At 46.7% G+C, this 17,796-nt stretch overlaps 1 protein-coding gene across 2 annotated transcripts in view; it reads left to right on the top strand.

Annotated features, from left to right (window-relative positions):
- EVA1A (eva-1 homolog A, regulator of programmed cell death) overlaps nt 1-17,796 on the top strand; it is a 312,742-nt gene that overhangs the window by 42,881 nt on the left and 252,065 nt on the right. Inside the window, exon 1 of one of the 2 annotated variants that reach the window (XM_075126380.1) lies at nt 6,029-6,138. The exons of the other annotated variant lie outside the window; for it this stretch is intronic. The gene's annotated coding sequence lies outside the window, so the exon portion shown is untranslated. Of the gene's footprint in view, nt 1-6,028; nt 6,139-17,796 lie in introns of those variants that run through there. 2 annotated transcript variants of the gene reach the window in all.

Below are 17,796 nucleotides of genomic sequence, written 5' to 3'. Positions count from 1 at the left end.
TAAAATTCATACTTAAATCTACAAAAGTCAGAGTTTAAGGTTGAAAATAATTCTCACCATTGCATGCAGGTTCTTCAGATAAGAAAACAAAGTTCCAGCTAGCTCGAATTGTTCTTGGGAGTTTAGGTCAAACTATCTATTCTAATATAATACTGTTTTAGGGGTGAGATTAAATTAACACACTCAACATTGTGCTGCTGGAAAACCATATAACCATTACTTTTTCCTGAAATGAGTAATGGAGAAATCAAGATGTGCTTTGTATCTTCAGACAAAGAAACACATGGACCTGTTTTGTTAGTTCCAGTATCTTTTTTTTCTACATGCTGCTTTCTGACATCTGGGAACATTTCAGAGTGCAGGTGAGGCTTTGCAGTATTGGATTCTGTCTTTGTACATCATAACTCACATGGGGTTTTATTAGTCAATATGGATTCCTGGGAACAGTGTATTTCCATCATTCTTTAGCTTCCTCATGGTACACAGTAAAGACCATATTATGTACCTGAGAGATTCCTGCCATTCCATAGATTTATGTATTGGTTATGTCCTCTTATGTTGCATAAATGTGTGCAAGAAAAACACATATCCACATGGTAAGTGGAAAGTGAACTGTGCTGAGGTATAAAGTCATGGAATCATTGAGGCCAGCAGTGTAAAGCTTTGTTCATTTCTCCAGAAGGTGCCAGAGGCATCAGTGCTAATGTCATGTAGCCACCAGCTCCAGTCAGGGAGATGAGCTTGTTCCTCTCCAGTGGAGGAGAGTGTTCTGCAAACTCCTCCTGTAGGGAAATAACTGCCCTGCTGTGCTCACCTCATGGGCCAGCTAAACACAGTGCCGCAGAATGCAGCGTTGTATGGTACCTTCCCTGCCATCATGATCTTAGCAGATAGGCATTGTAAAAAATCACATAGGAAACAAAGCAGTGACCCAAAATACCCATGGAGCCAGTGTCCACAGAGAGTCAGTGGTCACCAGCTATGGTAACTGGCTTATCCAGCTCCTGTCCCACAGTGCAACCAACTGCTGACTCTGGTATGTGCTGCCCTTGGTTTTGCCAAATAGCGACAAGCTGGATAACTTTGCCTCTTTCCCCCAATACTGATGGTACTTGGCTGACTACGAATCATAGGACCAATTCCTATCTCCACCACAACCACACTGTTTCCAGCCTTGGGATCTGCATGCATTGCACATGGGTCTATGGAGAAAAGCTCATCAAAGTGCATTGCCTTACTTTGGAGTGCACACTTACCGCCTTTCCCTAATCCCTCCCTCGGGGGGGGGGGCGGGAGGGGGGCGGGGAGACTACGCTTCCTTCCCCAGTACTGTGCTTGGCCTGGGCATGACCTGCCCCTGGAAAGCATTGCAGATCTGCGCTTTCTGTGTACATAATGCTTCTTTTCTTTGCACCCTCATGTTAGCTGTGATCTCTGCTTATGCTGGGACAGTCGGGACTGCAGGAAATAGCTGGATTTCTTCTGTGCCACTTTTCCTGGGGTAATTGAAGGGAAATTTAATGAGATGTGCGGGGATTGAGAAACATTTTCATTCCCTTCCTTACCAGAACCCCTTTCCCTCTCCCCTAACAATAAGACCCTAATTGGCCTGACAAGTAGAACAGCTTCTTCCTGAGTGAAACCCACACTCCCTGTTTCTGAAAGGAATTTGCTTTGAACTCTGCTTCCCACCCTGTATTGTCTACACCTCCTGCTTTGTGACAAGGGGGATGGGGAGAGATCAAACATTCATAGGCCCAGGAAACAAATGCTAAATCCTGTCTGTCATTAGGAGACATTTAACTCACTTGAAGTAAAGCTGTCAAGGTGAATCTGGGTAGCCAGACCTGAAGCAGCTGAATTTTGTTTTAAGAGTGTGGGGGCCAAATTATCTCTAGTGTAACACCACTGAAGCTGGGAGTTGTACCAGGGATGAATCGGGCTCTTTATTACTAACTTCCATGCATGACAGGACTTCAGAAACTTTAAGCAACAGAAGCCGTGACCGAGCACTAGCCCAGCCACTGAACGACAATTCTGTGATGATTCCCTGTGCTGTAAGTCACAGCTACGTTGTTACAAGTTAAAGGGACCCATGTGGGTTTCTCATTGCAAGTGAAAACAGAAGAATGGCCATACTGGGTCAGACCAGTGGTCCATCCAGCCCAGTATTCTGTCTTCCAGGAATTAACAGAATGGGGCAGTTATTGAGTGATCAATCCCCTGTTGTCCAGTCCCAGCATCTGGCAGTCAGAGACTTTGTAATATCCTTTAGCAACAAGTTATTTCCCTTATTTAGTAAGGATCACTAAGGATAAAGGTTTTTGTGTGAGGTGTTGTACACACAAATAATAGAAAGACAGTCACTGCTCGGAAGAGCTTGCAATCTAATTAAGACGCAACAGGTGGATACAGATGGACAAGGCAGCACAAGTTAAAAATGAAACAGTAAAGGAGTTTGAAGTTTCAGTGACCAGAGCTCATTACAAATCTGCTGTGACCCAGGTGAAATTGGACACCAGGGCTAAATTGTGCCTTATGCCCTCTTAGGTGCTAATTCCTTTCACTTTACAATGCACAAACTCCCAAACGCTATTCTTCCAATTTGTATTCATGACGATGATGATGAGAAAGAGGCAGCTGGGCCATTTAAAATAACCAGTATCGTGGTACCCAGTTGCTCCAGAGATCAGTTAACCTGCTTCATAAACAGTACAAAAGCGAATAAGCTGCTTCTGCTCAGAATGACATGCATTAACTCACTCAGGCCTGCTCTACACAAAGGTTTTGTATTAGTATAAATATGTTGGTTTGGGGTGTGATTTCGTGCCCCTCCGCAAAATAGTTATATCAGTACAACCCCTAATGTGGATATAAAAGTACCTTAGAGAGGTATATTTTATTCCCTTTCCCATATGAGGAAAAAATAACCTTTATTCTGATATAACTGTGTCTGTAATGTGAGGCCTAGCAGGTAAAGCAGTGGACTAGAACTCAGGAGACCGGTTGTATTCCCTGCTCAGCCCCTGGCCTCCTTTGTGACCTTGAGCAAGTCATTGCCTAGCTCTGTGCCTCAGTTTACCCATCTGTAAAATGGGGATAATGATGCTCACCTACTTTTGTAGAGTGGTTTGTGATCTACTGATGAAAAGTGCTATATTTGAAGTAGGTATTTTTATCATTACTGGTATAGTTAAAGCAGTACAACTATCGTGTGCAAACAGACAAGCCCTAGCTAACCTCTCTTGTAGTGTTACAATGTACAGCATTAATGTGTTTCTTCACTGTCTTCTGAGTCTTTTCAGGTCCCTTCCATCTCTGCCTCATTTCACCCATCTTTTTCTGACTCCCTATTACTCCTCTCAACCATGCTCTCCCTTTTTGGTGCTTTTACTTCTCCTTTTGGAAGTTCTGATGGTATAATTGCTTGCCCATAGAGGGTGGGCAGAAGGGAACCAGTATATGGGGGTAGATGGCAGGGGAACTATGGCCTGTACTGGAAAGCCAAACAAGTGGCCCTGAGGTTCATTTTTAGCAGATCCAGGTGGTAGGTAGGGATTAGGGAAAATGATTGTGGAGGTGGAGTGGCATATAAGGAAGTCTGGCCTAATTGATTCAGGAGCAGCAAATAGGACTACGTTATTGCAGTGCCAAATATGGGATGAGTGGATGGAGAATTTGCCTGAAATGAGATTCAATTGTGGTGATGTCTGGGAGGAGTCAGATGTTAGTGCATAGCTGTTGGGGCAAGAGTCTTCTCCTCCGTGGCTCTCACTGTCTCGAATTTTTTTTCCCATACATCTCCCCTTTATCAGCTTCCCATCTTGGTTCAGTTCTCAACCTCAAAATGTCTTTCTTTCCCCTATGCTCTCAGTTTCTCTGATAGATGATGTCTGGGGCCTTGCCGGTTGGCTTCCTGGTGGCAGAGAAATCAGTGGCTTGGAGTTTGTATACATTCTAAGTGTAACTTGCTTTAGCTGTACCCAGCCTTGGATAAGAGATGCAGGCCATATCTTCCTTCAGGAATTTCAGCCCAACACCAATACCCAGAAAAAACTCTGCTTCAGAAATTGACTCTGGTCAATGCAAGGAGAAAGCTCTCCTTTCCCAGGCAGAGAGCAGAATCTTTTGCATCTTGCACAGCTCTCACCCTCCAGAAGTTGCCTGTGCAGAGAGCCTCGAATAGTCCAGAACTAACAATTCTATAGCTGGCACCACCTCCTGAGAAGGGTAGGGTGGCAGAGAGTCACTGGCAACTGGTGAGTACCACGTAGTTTTTCTGTGGTGGTTAGAGGAAATGCTACAAAGACACACTAAAAGAGTATCACAAGAAAACTGATGTGGACATCACAAGCTGGGAGGAGCAAGCCACCAACTGATCCCAATGGCACCACATCCTCCATCAGGCAGTCATCCGCTTCGAGGACAAGCACCTTGCCCTCGTAGCTAAAAAGAGAAAGAGAGAGAGAGAAGGAAGGAAGGAAAAAGAAAGAACTTTTTCCCAGCAGGAACTGGCCCACCAGGACATGTCTGTACCTACTGCAGGTGGTCCTGTGGTTCCAGGATTGGACTCCTGAGTCATCGCAGGACCCATATGTAAATCTGTGGTAGAGATCATCCTTGAATTGAGGGATCGCCGATGATGATGATGATGATGCAGGAAGTCACCATAACTGTACAGAAACACAGGACTGGTTGGGTAGTGGAAGCTGAACTGAGGGAAGGGAAAGGGACCCTTATCTTGTGGCAAGGACTCTACCCAAGTGTCCTCTATGCTACTGGTTCCACTTCATTGGGGATCCTACACTGTTGGGAGGACTCTTTGATGTGAGACAACCCAGAGGTGGCTCCTTGGTGGGTGCAATGCATAGAGGGCTTTTTTCTGAAGCCACAGAGAATAACTGCAGAGCTGAGTGCCCTCTGGTGAGGCCCCCATATCTAACCACTAAAGTAAGCTTAAATCACTGTTCCTGAATTAGGTGGTAGAACCTCCGGGCAGGACCCGGCAGTACTTTCCAAAAGACAGTAGACAGGCTTATCCAGATTTACTTCAGAACTGGACTGCCTGCTGACACCAGACCCTAAGCGGGGTTTAGTGAAGGTGGAAGTGACATGCCTAAGGGTCACTTGCCTATTGGACATTCGCACTGGCAGGTAGGACACCAAGTTAATTGGCTGCTGCCAAACTTACCATAGGGGAGTGTCTCATTTATCATTCATACAGATGTATGGTTGCTGTGTTTTCTCCAATGGATGCTGTGTTCACATTCCCCCTGATAAAGTTATCTATGTTTCATATACAGACTCAGTGCTTGTGCGTGGGGAAGTATTGCCCATTAGAGTTGAGTGATCTCAGAAATTCTGGGTGGGGGCTCAAGGTGGTGGCGTGTGTTAATTTTAATAGGGACCTCTAGCTGTTTGAACTCAGTCTTGTTGCTGCCGTGATCCACATGGCAGATTTACAGTTACAACAGCACTGTCTTATCTTGCAGGGGTGTTGTGAGGCTAAACTCATTAATGATTGTGAAATGCTCTGAGGCTGCAGTGATGGAGGCTGTCTCAGGAGGTAAATCCCATTTCTTCATGGAAGCACCTCCTCTTTTACTACTCTCACGCTTCACTGGACCCGAATACACGGCAATGGAAATCCACCCTGGGATTCAACATACCTTTCAGGCTCTTGAATCAGGAACTGCAATAACGTGTCATGAATCATATCTGACATTGTCCTTGCCCTCCTTTGTGCCCTCTTGAATAATGCAGCATGGGTGTAGATGTGTTACTAGATACCAGTAGTATTCGCTTGGCAGGATCCTGGCTTCTCATCTCAGCTTTCATTCGCAAAGGTATTTTTTCCTCTTGAAATAGCAAATGTGCCCTGGCTGCTGGTGGGAAGCCTGTAGCCGTTCCAGTCTGCCCTTCTCAGGAGGTGGTGCCAGCTATAGAGTCTCTCTCTGCTGAAGGATTGATTTGCGTGAGGAGGGGCAGAGGGAGTTTGAATGCCAGCAAGAATGGCTGGCTGTGTAATCCAAACTTTCTTGTCTTCTGAATAACCCAGCCACCGAGCACAATCGGACTTTCAGTGATGTGGAGGGAATCTTATTAAGAGGTTGTAATGCAGGAAGAAGACTGGCTTTTGTGAGTAGTAAATGAAGGAGTTATTAAAAAGGAAGGCGGTCTGGGCAAAGCTACCAAAAGCCTCATTGATATGTTTCAGGTTTGGGCATGGATTAGAGGAGAAATCTACAAGAATCTGCTTTTCAACTTTTTCTATTGCCAGGGTTTGAATGGGATATTGGATATCCCCAGGGTCCTGAGAGACAGCACACATGAAAACAGAACAGCATTCCTTCAGGGGCATGCATTAAGGACGTGACATCTGTTTTGCATCCAAACATTATTTGACAGCCTAGTTAAAACTGATGTTGTGACAGTAAAAATGCCAAGTATGCAAAGAGAAAGCTCTCCTTTCCTTTCAGTTTTGAGTGCAGCTAGGCAATGGGAAAATGAATGTGCACTCTCTGATCTTTCCTTCGCTTACAAATAAATGCCTCCCACTTCAGACAAGCAGGTTAGCCACCCGGGGTTGAGTCATCATTGGAACTTAAACAGCCTGACAGTGATGGACAAGGCCAGTGGTGGTCTCTATGAATGAGATAAGGAACAATTATAATAGCTAGTACTTTTGCACCCACTGATCTCAAGGTGGGTTTGGTGGATTTTAAGTTTGGGGAAACAGAGGCACAGAGAAGTTAAGGCTGGGATTTTCAAGAGTGGAAGGGTGTTATAGGGACAGCTGTGTCTTTTAGACTCCTTTTAAGATCCATGTCTTAGTGACTTGATCTATGTCATTAAGACCTTTTGACCAGTTTAGTACATGCCAAAGTACAACTTGCCTTGACTATTGTTTCTAGAAGGTGTAGGATTGAGCTAGCTAAGGAGATCTAGACAAAGGCACCGTAAATCGGGGCAGAGCTAGGAATACAACGTAGGGCTCCTGAATCCCCAGATCTGTGCCCTATCCACTGACCCGCAAGGTGCCCAAATGATCACTTGAAGAATGGACTCTCAGGGTTAGCCTACACAATGATGGCTTTGCCAATACAGCTATACTGGTATAGCTATACCAGCAGAGTCTCCCCTGGAGACAGCCCTGTCTAGACCCAGAAGTTGCACTGCTTTACCTATCCTGGCATACTGAAAGCAGAATAATCCTCCTAATGTAGATGCAATTATAGCAGTATAGTTTATTCCTGTAGGGCAAGGGGAATAAACTATATCAGTACAAGGTGCCTTTAAGGTGTTATAATTGCACCCACGCTCAGGGTTGTACTGGCACAGCTATTTCAGTAAAAAATCACACCCCTAATTGATAAAGTTATACTGGTACAAATTCTGTGTGTAGACCAGGTTTGACGCCCCCGAAAACGGACATATCTGGGCTCAAACAAAAATCAAGTATTTTATTTTACTGTACAACTCCTCTTTGCTTTATGTGGTGCAACTCAGAAGAATGCTGTCAATGTGTTTAGGACCAGGATTTGAGCTGTCTTGAAATCATTTCTAGCTGGCGAGTTAAGTTGTCCAGGTGACAATGACTGCATGTTTTTTATGTGACGCCTTTCAACCAAATGATCCCCAAATGCTTTATATGTGTACGTGTTTGCACAATTAGGCACTCAAAAGTCAGAAAATACTACAGATAAGGTTGCATATGTAATAAACCACTCACTACAGGTCATCAATGGGGATTCAGTCTGGGACTTTCAGCACTGGCCTCTATGACTAGAGCTTATAGAGTAACTTTGTGGGCTGGTAGAAAGTAGTAGGCTCTTATTACCTGTGTGGACTGGTCTATAGAGGGAAACATAGCACTCTTAGCCACATTGTTATATATGTGCCACCTTAACTCTGCCCGTGTTGCGTATGCTTTACAAAACAGTCTTTAGTTACATCACATGCTGTTTCTCAACCAATAATGTTAACTGGAGCTAGGTGAAATTTTTTCAGTGTCAAGTACATTTGCCAAAAAATGCATTTTTTGGGCACCAAAATTATTTTTAATTTGGGGCACATTTGGCAATAGTTCCAGCTGAAAAAAGAACTGGAAAAAATAAGAAATGTTGAAATATTTTTTCTTGACACTTTAAAAAAAATTTATGTTGACACTTTTGAAATGAAGTGTCATTTTGAATAGCTGTTTAGAATGTTTTGTTTGCCCGGAACAATTTTTTCAGTTTTTAATTTCATGAAAAAATTGGGAAAAAATTCAGTTGTGGTTTGAGACCAACTGATTTTTTTCCTCAGATTTTTTGGTTCAGTTGAAAAATTACTTGCTCAGCCATAATATTAATGCCTCAGACCTTCCCTCTGAACTAGCTAAGGTATACTCACACCTGCAAAAGGAAATGAAAGGTTAAGTCACCTAATGCTATTGGCCCCCTGCTTCTGTACCCAGACATACACCTCCCCATTTCCCCAACTACCACAGCCTTAATTCTGCCCCTAGGGGTGCCAGCCTTTAACAAACAACCCCCTCTCAGCCCTATTATTTGTGGGTGTTTGGTGCCTAGGGAAGGGGTCGTTAGGCAAAGAGGGTCTGGCATCTCTGAAGGGGCAGAATTTAGTTACACACCAAATCAGCGCCAGACTGGAAACATACTTGAGCCCTGATCTACTGACACCCAGTTCTGTGCCTTTAAGCACCAGAGCTGTCCCTTGGGTATGGCAAATCAGGGCGACCGCTCTGGGCCCCGCGCTTTGGGGGGCCCCGAGGGTTGGTGCGATTGGCCGGCACGGTTGGTCCCAGAAGTGATGGATTCATCACTTCTGACCCGCCCTCTCCCCTCCCTTTCTCCCTCCCTGGGGATGTCCCTGTTAAGCACACCCTTCCTTCCCTACTTGCACACTGTGGGCAGGTCTACACTACGGGGTTAAGTCAACCTAAATTATGCAACTCCAGCTATGTTATTCAGCCAGCGTAGCTTAGGTTGGCTTATCGCGGTGTCTCTACTGTGTTGGGTTGATGGGAGAAACTCTCCCATCGACTTACCTTATGCTTCTCATTCCGGTGGAGTACCGGAGTCAATGGGAGAGCAATCGGCTGTCGATTTAGCAGGTCTTCACTCGACCCACTAAATTGACCCCTGGTGGATTGATCACCGCTGCGTCGATCCACGGTAAGCGTAGACAAGCCCTGTAACATGGATAGTGCTCTGGGACAGGAGAGGCCCTGTCTGGAGGGGTGTGAGTGCTGGTGGACATTGCATTACTACCTTTTGTTTAGAATTGGTTGACCTTTTTTTCAATGGAACACTTTTCTTACAGCAAATGCCGTTTTGTTGAAAACAAAACGTTTGGCGGTAGCAGCTCAATTCCTGACAAGATTTCCGACAGGAAGACGTCTACACGGCATCTTTTGGCTTTCGCATTTTGTTTCCTGGGAGCGAATCTCTCATCCTGTTTGTGAGGGAGGCTTGAGTTTGGGACGATTTTAACTGAGCTGCTCTGAAGTGCTCATGTAAATAAGGTGTAAAGCCCGCGTGTTTCTCTGTTTTTAAGAAAAAGGATCAGTCAGGCAAGCTTGGGCTAAAGATGACTCTGGTTTATGAACCTATACAGCCAGTCTCACCCACTTATTAGACAAAACACAGAGCCTGGAGGTAGGAATTAAAACGGAGGGAGGCCAGGGTGTGGAGAAGCTGTTGAAATTTAGTGTAGAAGATTAAGTTCTTTTATGCCACATGACAGATCACTAAGCTAGCCTTAGTGCATTTCCTGTCTGTATGTGTGTATAAATGAATAATAGATCTGCCCAATTGCTAGCCTGTGGCTACACTCCTTCAGCCAAACTGATAGAGCTTAATTTGAACTCTCTTTTCTAATCACCACGAGTGTTAAAAACTCTGTGTTATACGGAATGGTTATTGATCACTGGAATACGCACTCAGGCATGTGTCTGCTTGGGATTGTGTTTAGGAATTCATTTGACAAGATCAGCCAGTTGCCTTCACTGATCCGAACAGCCACTTTGTATCCTTCTTTTATTTTTACTATCTTCTTACCCAACTGGGAACTGTTAAATGGGGCAAAGGTAAAAGGGAGAATTGCAAGGTAGCAGAGGAATTGTGATGTGTGTGTAGGCAGTGTTTGACATGAGCCTTGTGGTGTTGGTATTAGATAAGTGGCAGCACCCTCCCGGTGTGGTGGGGGAATGAAAATACCGATGGCCCACATGGCAACTCTTACACTACCACTAAAATGAATAATATGTAACACAGGCAACAGATACTGCAGGGTTGGCTGAACTCTGATTAGCAGTATCACCATCATAATTGGATGATATTCTAATAGTGACGCAGGATTAATAATCTACTGTTCTATAGACCTGGTTTTACAGGGATAGTCAAGGATGAGGGACACATTTTTATTTTTCCCAGCAAAAACCAGAAGCGAACATCCTTGAATTTTAATTTGGTTTTTCAGCTGGATGTTTCCAATCAGATTATTGTTAACTCTTTCACTTCCAAACTTTACTTTTGGATTGTCATCATTATGCCCCAGGGTTAACACACAATTGAGATGAATAGTGCTGTGCACACTCCTATTAGGACTATTGTTTCATTTTGTCTACCTGCAGACTTGCATTGGCTTACATGCAGGAGGCTTTCTTTGCAATCATAAGGTATAGAAACAAATTTTTTTTAAAGAAAATGTAAGCCTAAATTCTGTAGATATTGATGGGACTATTCTAGAGTTGCTGGTGCTACTTCTTGCCAGCCCCATCAGACCTTTTACCTACTTATAGGTGACTCCTCATTTAGGGCATGACCCTGAAAGCTGTGGAGCTCCTTTGAAGTCACCCACAAGGAGAAGCTTGCAGGCTTGGAGCCTTGCATGGTGATACAATTCCAGGAAGGGGGCTCCTTGGGTTCCTAAGCAATAGGAAAGGGAAGGTAACGAAACTTCATTTTTGAATGTTTGTGTGTTCAGCTTGGGTACGCGAATAGAAAGTGTAATGAGTCTGGAGACAACCTGCTTGGAATAGACTTGAACTATCAGATTTGAGAAATGCATTCTTAGGTCAATATATGTTTAATAGCAGGAAAGAAGGCGATTAACTTTTGTGTACAAGCTGATTTAAAAAGAAAGGACATCTGAATCAAAAGGAAAGGAGTATGGTGACATAGCTCTAATGAATGCACATCTCTTTGTGTCTGTGAAAACCTTGGTGTCAATCTAGTGGCACCAAGACCACTTAGAGAGAGAGAGAGTGAAATGAGTCTGCTCTACAGCCTTAGCTAACAGCCAGTTGGCTTTTAGCTCATGTGGTAGAGGCTCATGCACTACACTCCAGAGATCCCAGGTTTGATCCCGCCCGCCGACGACCAGGGTCTGTCGGTGTTACAAGGGGGCACTCATTCATGTAAGAGGAAGGATGGTCCTGTGGTTAGGACTTTGGCTGAAAGTTAGGAGATCTGGGTTCAATTCTCTGCTTTGCTATAGACTTCCTGTGTGATCTTGGGCAAGTCACCTAACCTCTCTGTTCCTTATCTTCAAAATGGGGATAATAGCACAGCTCTGTCTCCCAGGATAGTTGGGAGGATAAAGACATTAAAGGCTGTGAAGCAGTTTAAGATCTATTGATGAAAAGTGCTACATAAAAATAGGTTTTACATTATTATTATTCCCAGATACTTTTGATGCTTAGATCTTGAACAGGGACACTGGTGTGAATTTGGAGCTAAGATTGGACAGTAGTTCTGTAACTTAAGTATAGATCTTGCTCAAAGGGCCATTTGTTCTCTCCCATTCTGGGGCACAACACCTACTGCTTACTTACTTCTGCTTCTACTTTGGTGAGTTGCTAAGAAACTATTGTTCAATCTAAAGCATTGATTGATGCCTCTTGGGAAATTGCTAGATGACACTCCAGAACAGGGGATGGCAAACTTTTTGGCCTAATGGCCACATCGGGGTATGGAAATTGTATGGCGGGCCATGAATGCCCACGAAATTGGGGGTTGGGGTGCAGGAGGGGTTGAGGGCTCTGGCTGGGGGTGTGGGCTCTGGGGTGGGGCTGGAGATGAGAGGTTTGGGGTACAGGAGGGTGCTCTGGGCTCAGACTGAGGGGTTTGGAAGTTGAGATGGGGATCAGGGCTGGGGCAGGGGTTTGGAGCATGTGAGAGGGTCAGGGGTGCAGGCTTCAGGTGGCACTTACTTCAAGCAGCTCCCGGAAGCAGCGGCATGTCCTCCCCCTACGCGGAGGTGCGGCCAGGCGGCTCTGCGTGTTGCCCCGTTCGCAGGCACCCCCCCCCCCGCAGGTGCTATCCCCGCAGGTCCCATTGGCCATGGTTCCCGGCCAGTGGGAGCTGCACAGCCAGCGCTTGGGCGGGGGTAATGTGCGGAGCCCCCTGGCTGCTCCTATTCGTAGGAGCTGGAGGGGGGACATGCCACTGCTTCCGGGAGCTGCGTGGAGACATGGCATGCATGGAGCGGGGCAAGCCCCAGACACCGCTCCCCGGCGGGAGCTTGAGGGCCTGACTGAAAGGTATGAGGGGCTGGACGAGGCCCACGGGCCGTAGTTTTCCCACCCTGGCTCTAGAAGAAAACGGCTGTCTGGCCTCTAAAGGTAGTGGGAGAAAGGTGAATGTGACTGCTTGTGTGGGGGATCAGAAATCCATGGAGAAGGCTGCTGTCTTCCTCCAGAAGAGTGCTGTAGTAAGACCAGCAGCTACCACTGTAGACTTAAAAGGACCAAGATCCTGATATGGTGACCAGGTGTTCGGTTCTCTACCAGAACACCAGTTGAAAAGGGACTCTGGCGGCTCTGGTCAGCACCGCTGACCGGGCCGTTAAAAGTCCGGTCACTGGTGCTGCAGAGCAAAGGCAGGCTAGTCCCTACCTGTCCTGGGGCACTGCGCTGTGCCCCGGAAGCGGCCAGCAGCTCTGGCTCCTAGGCGGGGGGGCCACGGGGCTCTGCACGCTGCCCCCACCCTGAGCACTGGCTCCGCACTCTCAGTGGCCAGTTCCCGGCCAATGGGAGCTGGGGGGGCAGTGTCTGAGGGCAAGAACAGTGTGCTCCACAGAGCCTCCTGCCCCCCCGGCCTAGGAGCTGGACCTGCTGGCCGTTTTCAGGGCGCAGCGCGGTGCCGCAGGACAGGCAGGCAGCCTGCCTTGATTCGCAGCACCACCGCCTGGGAGCTGCCCAAAGTAAGCCTACACCTCAACACCCTGCCCCAGCCCTGAGCCCACCCCCCCAAACCTGGAGCCCCTTCTGCACCTCAAGCCCCTCATCCCCGGCCCCAGCCCAGAGCCCATACCCCCTCCTGAACCCCAACCCCCAGTCCTGAGCCTCCCGCAAAGCTGGAGCCCCCTCCTGCACCGCAGAGCCCTCACCCCCTGCCCAGAGCCCTCAATCTCCTGCCCTGTCCAAAGCCCATTCCACACCCTGAACCCCTCATCCTCAACCCCACCCCAGAGTCCTCACTCCCTCCTGCACCCCAACCCCCTGCCTCAACCTGCAGCCCCCTCCCGCCCTCTGAATCCCTCGGCCCCAGCCTGGAGCCAGGACCCCCAGCCCAGAGCCCTCACCCCTCCCACACCCCAATCTCCTGCCTCAACCCACAGCCCCTTTCCACATTCTGAATGCCTTGGCCCCACCCCCCCAGCCTGGAGCCCCCTCCTGCATCCCAAGCCCCTCATCCCCAGCCCCACCCCGGAGCCCGCACCTTCAGCCGGAGCCCTCACCCCCTCCCACACCCCAACCCCCTGCCCCAGCCCTGTCTCACACCCTGAACCTCTCATTTCTGGCCCCACCCTGGAGCCCACCCCCCCATTTAGAGCCCTCACCCTCTCCCGCACCCCAACCCCCGCCCAGTGAAAGTGAGTGAGGGTGGGGGAGAGCGAGCCACCGAGGGAGGCGGAATGTAGTGACTGGGGGGTAGGGCATGGGGAAGGGGCGGGGCAGGGGCTGGCCTCGAGGAAGGGGTGGGGGTAGGGTGTTCAGTTTTGTGCCAATAGAAAGTTGGCATCCCTAGATCCTGATCCAGCAAAACACTGAAGCCTCGGCTTCATTTTTTAAACATATGCGTAGTTCCAATCATTGACTTCACGTATACTTAGACTTCAGTGCATAAAATGCTTTTCTGGATTGGGGCCCAAATGACCACCAGGTGCAAGGTCCTCTCTGAGGTGCGATTCAGTTTCAGAAGCACTGTTGGCTTTGGAGCTTGGAGCAGTTTCATTTGGTCTTTCACCCATTGAAGTCTGTCCCTGCAGCCTGGGTATATGTGAGGTTATTCATCTTTTATTTTTTTCCTCAGGCTTGCAATGTTTATTAGGCTCTTTGGTGAACAGCCCTGGAAGCTGGCTAGTTTTGGATCACGATTGTGGTTTTGTTCTGCCAGGGTGATCCAGCAGGCCTAATGCACTCCAGTTGCTGCTTTCACAAAGCATTGAATTATAGAATTCTTTTTATTCTTCCCTTGTTAAAAGTTTGTGGTTTATGAGGTTAAGGGACCTTTCTGGGTGAAGCTTTCACTGCGTGGTGATAAACCAGGTTTCAAGAGTGTAATGAATTTTTCTGAGGTTAATTTCAAATAAATGGGACTCTTTTCCATTTACCTACAGCAGAACAGAGCAGGCTTTGGGTTTTAAAATAAACTTTCATGAGCAAATATGTTGCATGCAAACAGTGGATAGCTACAGGGGCATGGAGTAAAAACACAGAGGAAATTTACTGAAAACATAAGTCTTCTGTTTTGGACTTTAGAGACTGTTTAAGAATTGAATTTGCTCAGTACTCAAGCCATTCCTGACAATCTGATACCTGACAACAGCCATCCCAAGGAATGAGTTGGCCGTCCGTTGACAAGAGCTGCTCTGGGTAATTGCTCTACCCAATGTATCCTCCAAAGGCTGTACATTTGTGAACGGTGTCTAGTTATTTAATATAATCCAGCTTTATACCCCGTGTTTTTATATTTTACCTTTTGGACAAGCACCTACAGCTTGCAATAAGTTATTAATGTCTAGGGGCCCCAAAGGAGATCAGGGTCCCATTTTGCTAGCTGCTGTACAAAAACACAGTGAGAGACACTCTAAGACCCTAAGAGCTTCCAATTTAAAACAAGACAGACAAAGGGAGCGAGCGGAAATGAAGACACAGAGCAGGGAAGTGACTTGTCTGAGGTCGCAAAGCAGGGACTAAAACACTTATCTGCGAGGTCACGCCGTAAGTTATTTGGGTACAGCCACAGCTTTTCTGGCTGGAGTTCTCCTGCTTACGCATAGATGTTTGTAAATTTATTTTTCATTCTGATTTTAATGATTGTATTTCTGTCCCTTCAAGGAATGGGTATATTGTGTGTAAATAAGCAATGGTCTGAAAGTGAGTGTATCCCTGCAAATTAATAGAATTCTGCAAAAATAACTTTTTTGGGAGGGGACAGTATTGCATCTTTACCATTATTACAAAGGCCCTGATCCTTCCAGGAGCTCCGTGTAATTGGAACTAGACGTCTGTTTGCATGGAGATTTTTTGCAGGAGTGGGGGGCTTAACTTGCCACACTGAGGTCACAGATCAAATCAGAGAGACTTATTACAAATCTAGGGCTAATGACCTTTCTTGTGATACGTGGTCCAACCTTCAGCTTCTACTAGCTTAGTAGAAGTTACACAGGTATATCAATATACAATAATGTCGCAGTTATACTGCGTGGAGAAGCTTTGTATCTCAGCCGATAAGGCTGAAGCCAGATTTCCATAAATATATACATGGCGTCTGTATAGCGAGGGTCCAAGGACTATGGCTCAAGGCATTTACTGGAGATTAGATACCTCCTGCAAGCTAGTCATGAGTCACAGGACCTCTGTAAATCATTAATATCTAGGAAATGCCCTTTGTTTCTATCCTTCATAGATACATTAAGCTGGATATTTGTATGGATTGACAGGTAATGAATAGATGCCATGTCCATAAAACAACAATCTCTCCACAGTTACTCTGCCTATACCATAAGAACAGCCATATCGGGCCAAACCGATCTAGCCCAGTATCCTGTCTTCTGACAGTGGCCAGGGCCAGATGCATCAGGACAGTTATTGGGTGATCTGTTCCCTGTCATCCAGTCCCAACTTCTGGCAGTTGGAGGTTTAGGGACACCTTGAGCATGGGGTTGCGTCCCTGACCACCTTGGCTAATAGCCATTGATGGACCTATCCTCCCTGTATGTATCTAATTCTTTTTTGAACTCAGTTATACTTTTGGCCTTCACAACATCCTCTGGCAAGGAGTTCCACAGCTAGACTGTGTGTTGGGTGAAGAAATACTTCCTTTTGTTTGTTTTAAACATGCTGCCTATTAATTTTATTTGGTGACCCCTAATTCTTGTGTCATGAGAAGGAGTCCGTATTTACTTTTCCCACACCAGTCATGATTTTATAGACCTCTATCATATCCCCACTGTAGCGGGGTGGTCACCCGCTCTGGGCCTGAAAGGGTTACAGCCAGCCCTGGGAGAGGGCTGGGGTGGTGAGCCAAAGGCTAGGCTGATGGGGAAGGCAGCCTCAGCTGGGGCCATGCCCCAGTCAGGCTACAGCTGGAATATAAAAGGCTGTGAGCCAGGAGCTCAGGCAGGCTCTCTCTAGCTGTGGAGAGAGATGGGCCTAGCTGTTTGGGAGCTGAGTAAGGTATCCAGAGAGGAGCAGGGCTGGGAGAAGGCTAGAGGAGCTGGGGGAACTCCAGTCTGGAAAACCCCCCAGGCTGCAGGCCTTGTTAAAGGCCAGGAAGGGTACTGGGGTTGCAGAGGTGCAGCCCAGGGTAGGCAGAAGCAACCAGTCCAAGCCCCCTTTGCCAATGATGAATGGCTTGTACACTGCAGTCTGCCCCAGTGAGCAGGGGCTAGAGGGTCACTGGCAGTAGCCATAGACTGAGGTGAGGTAAGAATAGAGGGTTGGGGGTTCCCCTGGGTAGGGAGACCCAGAGAGAGCATGTACTGCCAGGGGGCAGCACCCAAGATAAAGGGGCACCAGGGTCTGGGATGGACATGGGGGCGTGAGGCAAGTGGGACACCAGCCTGCAGAGGGTGCTCTGGAGAGCTAATTCCCAGGATGACCAGCGGAAGGCGTTGTGCTGGTGAGTCCTGCCTTGCTACACCCCCTTAGTTGTCTCTTTTCCAAGCTGAAAAGTCCCAGTCTTATTAATCTCTCCTCATATGGAAGTGGTTCTATACCCCTTTTTGGTTTTGTTGCCATTTTCTGAACCTTTTTCAATTCCAATATATCTTTTTTTGAGGTGGGGTGACCATATCTGCGTGTAGTATTCAAGATGTGGGCGTACCATGGATTTGTATAGAGGAAATATGATATTTTCTGTCTGATTATCTCTCTTTCTTAATGATTCCCAACATTGTTTGCTTTTTTTTGACTGCTGCTGCACACTGAGTGGATGTTTTCAGAGAACTATCCACAATGACTCCAAGATCTTTCTTGAGTGGTAACTGCTAATTTAGACTCCATTTTATATGTATAGTTGGGATTATGTTTTCCAATGTGCATTACTTTGCATTTATCAACATTGAATTTCATTTGCCATTTTGTTGCTCAGTCACCCAGTTTTGTGAGATCCCTTTGTAACTCTTTTCAGTCAGCTTTGGACTTAGCTGCCTTGTTCCTTTGCCCAGATGACAGTTCCATTTTGGTTACATTTGGCTCAGTGATGGGCATCTGAGTTGAGAGGAAGTGGGAACCTTACTTTATACCTTGGGCATAGATTTTGGGAGACCATGGTTTAC

This window comes from Caretta caretta, chromosome 3 (assembly GCF_965140235.1).
Source record: "Caretta caretta isolate rCarCar2 chromosome 3, rCarCar1.hap1, whole genome shotgun sequence".
In the NCBI taxonomy this organism is placed as follows: domain Eukaryota; kingdom Metazoa; phylum Chordata; order Testudines; family Cheloniidae; genus Caretta; species Caretta caretta.
The sequence above is the reverse complement of the archived record's forward strand: the minus strand, read 5'-3'. Positions and strand labels throughout refer to the sequence as shown.